Source organism: Grammomys surdaster, unplaced genomic scaffold (genome assembly GCF_004785775.1).
Source record: "Grammomys surdaster isolate TR1022 unplaced genomic scaffold, NIH_TR_1.0 258, whole genome shotgun sequence".
Taxonomy (NCBI): domain Eukaryota; kingdom Metazoa; phylum Chordata; class Mammalia; order Rodentia; family Muridae; genus Grammomys; species Grammomys surdaster.
This window is the reverse complement of record NW_021604699.1, coordinates 4,690,863-4,693,956: the sequence shown is the minus strand read 5'-3', so window position 1 is coordinate 4,693,956 and position 3,094 is coordinate 4,690,863. Positions and strand designations below refer to the sequence as shown.

The 3,094-nt window shown below is 34.5% G+C and overlaps 1 non-coding gene across 1 annotated transcript; it reads left to right on the top strand.

The window, feature by feature from the left end:
* Positions 1 to 1,187: 1,187 nt before the first annotated feature.
* Positions 1,188 to 1,290, top strand: LOC114627809. The gene has a single exon (XR_003712403.1). It is a non-coding gene; the product is annotated as a U6 spliceosomal RNA (small nuclear RNA).
* The last annotated feature ends 1,804 nt before the right edge of the window (positions 1,291 to 3,094 follow it).

Sequence of the window (3,094 nt, the reverse complement as noted above, 5' to 3'; positions counted from 1 at the left end):
AGGAACCAGAAACAGGATGAGGCAGAGATCTAAGGTAGAATCAAACACCACTGACAAAAAAGAGAGAAAGAAAGAAAGAAAGAAAGAAAGAAAGAAAGAAAGAAAGAAAGAAAGGAAGGAAGGAAGGAAGGAAGGAAGGAAGGAAGGAAGGAAAAGAAAAAAGAAAACAAAAAAAGCCAGTGAAATGATTCCTATAATTATTCTGCTGTACTTACAGATTGATGCCTAGCCCAATCATTATCAGAGATGTTTCCTCCAGCAGTTGATAAAAACAAATGCAGAAACCCACAGCCAAACATTTGGCAGAGATGTAGAACCCCGAGAAAGAGGGGAAAGAAGGATCGTAGGAGCCAAAGTGGTGGAGTACACCAGGAGAACATAGCTACAGAATCAACTAAACAGGGCTCATAGAGGTTCACAGAGACTGAAGTAACAATCAAGGAAGCTACACGGATCTGTGCTATGTCCTCTACATACAAATTGTGGTTGTTTAGCTTAGTGTTTTTGTGGGGCTCCTAAGACTGGAGAGCGATGTTTTTTTGCTATTCTTAAAACCTCTTTCTTACTACTAGGTAGCTTTGTCCAATCATGATAAGAGTGTTTGTGCCAAGTCTTATTGCATCTTGTTATGTCATATACCTGACACACACATACACACATACACACACACACACACACACACACACAATTCTGCAGATCTAGCCTAGATTCTATATCTAGTCCACAGACTAGTTGGACCACCCCTACTTGCCCACAACCTGCAGTCCCCTCTCATGCTATAGCCAACTTCTCAGCTCAGAAACATTTTCAACAATCTTTGCCAGAGTCTAAACATGTCATGCTCTGTCCTCGCACTGTCTCAATGCCTTAGATCTTTACTCAAACTCTAGCCTTTGACTAGAATACATCTCATGAATGCCACCAATCTTTACATGCAATGAGGCCCAAACATCCTATGTTCCATGTTAACCCACTCTACTCATATCAGACGCAGAACTAACAAAAAAATCCACATAGCCATAAATCATAAAAAATAATCAATATTAAAGATCAAGACGGTTTTTCAATCCCAAAATCCATAAATTCTTTAGATAGGTTCACCAATTTTAAAATTGCCTGGATGAACACTAGGAAACAGAATTTAAAGAATAATCACTCAACAAAAAACTTAGAACATACAAATTTGTGCTTGCTTCAGCAGCTATGAACTAAAATCAAAACAATTAGGAGAAGATTGGCATATCTCTGCTCAAGGATGATATGTAAATGTGTGAAGCATTTTATATTTTTATATATAATAATTAAACAAAAATGTAAAATTTAAAAGAATGTAATAAAGAACTGTAGAAAAATATAGGATACCAATAAACACTGAAACTTCAAATTAAAAGAATAAAGTGCTAAAGAGATAGATCAGCAGTTAATAACACTGGCTGCTCTTCCAGAGGTCCTGAGTTCAGTTTCCTGTAACCACATGGTGACTCACAACTAATTATAATGGGATCTGCTGCCTACTTCTGACATACAGGTGTACATGCAGATAGAGCGCTCATGCACATAAAATCAATACGTTTTTTGACTACAAAAATAGATGAGGAAGAAGATTCCTAGGTCACTGATATATACCAAGTCTTCAATAAAGTTATAGAAAGAAAATTACACAAACTAATGGAAGACATACCCACACAGATTCAAGAAGCACACAGTATACCAAATAGACAAAAACAGAAAAGAAAGTGTTCATGGTTTATCACAGTTAAAACAGAATGGAGTATTGACTGCTTCAAGAGAAAAAAAAGGGCAAGCTACACACTAAGAAAAATTCACCAGAATAACACCTGCTTAGTGGAAATTTTGAAAGCTATATCAGCCTGAAAAATACTTTACAAGATTTAAAAGACAATTATGGCCAAACTAGATTGATATGCTTAGCAAAATTATCTGTAATTTTTAAAAAATGAAAAGTTTCAAGCTATACATAGTCTAAAATTTTATATCCTCAAGTGTACAGCTGAATAAAATACAGGAAACATTTCCAGCTAAAAAGGAGGAGGTCTATATCATGAGATTGTGGAAATATACATGAAACTAAAGCTCAAAGTCCCACTGAGACCACAAAAACACAAATGACTGTAATCAACACACATGCATCAAACACAACTTCAAGGTCTCAAATATCCATGCATAAGATACAGACTGACTGAATTATCAAGAAACAAGTTGCATATTTCTGTTGTCTACCATGAATTCATTTTAGCTATAAAGATATGTAGAACTTACAATGAAAGGATGGACAGAAGCACACAAACGAAACAGGACCTGGAAAAAGGAGTTGCTCCCCTAATACCTGACAGAATAGACTTCAAACTAAAAATTTTTCAGAAAAGGTAAAGAGGAACACCTGATTGTCATCAAGAAAATTGATCAAGAGGAATTTCTACTCTAAAATTGTACACCCCATGTTCTATAACATCAAATTTCATAACAGTGTACTGCTAAAATTAAGGAAACAGACTAACAGTAGCCATTAGTAGTTGATGGTTGTAATTCCCACTTTCTTCAAAATACAGGTCATGTGTCATCTGGACAAAAAATATGAAGAGAAACATGAGAATTAAATGACATCATACATCAAATGAATTTAACCAACATCTGCAGAATATTTATCCACACACCAAAGAATATGATTTCTGCTTAGCAACACATGGAAATATCTCTAAAACAGAACAATCCTGGGACACAAAATAAATCTTAACAAATTCAGAAATACTGAAATAACTCCATAAATCATACCTGACTACAATGCAATAAAACTTAAAATCAGCAAATAAAACATCTTTTGTACATACGTAAACTTATGAAGAGTGTGAAAAATGTCTTGTAAAGAAACCAAGAAATAAGTCACATAAGAAAATGAATAGAATTCAATGAAAATGGAAACACAAAACAACAAAACTTCTGGGTCACATAGCATCCCTATAAGGGAAATTTACAGCTCTACCCGCATTTATTAAAAAAAAATAAATGATCAAAAACACAAACATAAATAATTTAATGATGCAACCCAAAATGAGTAAACACAAAATAGACAAAC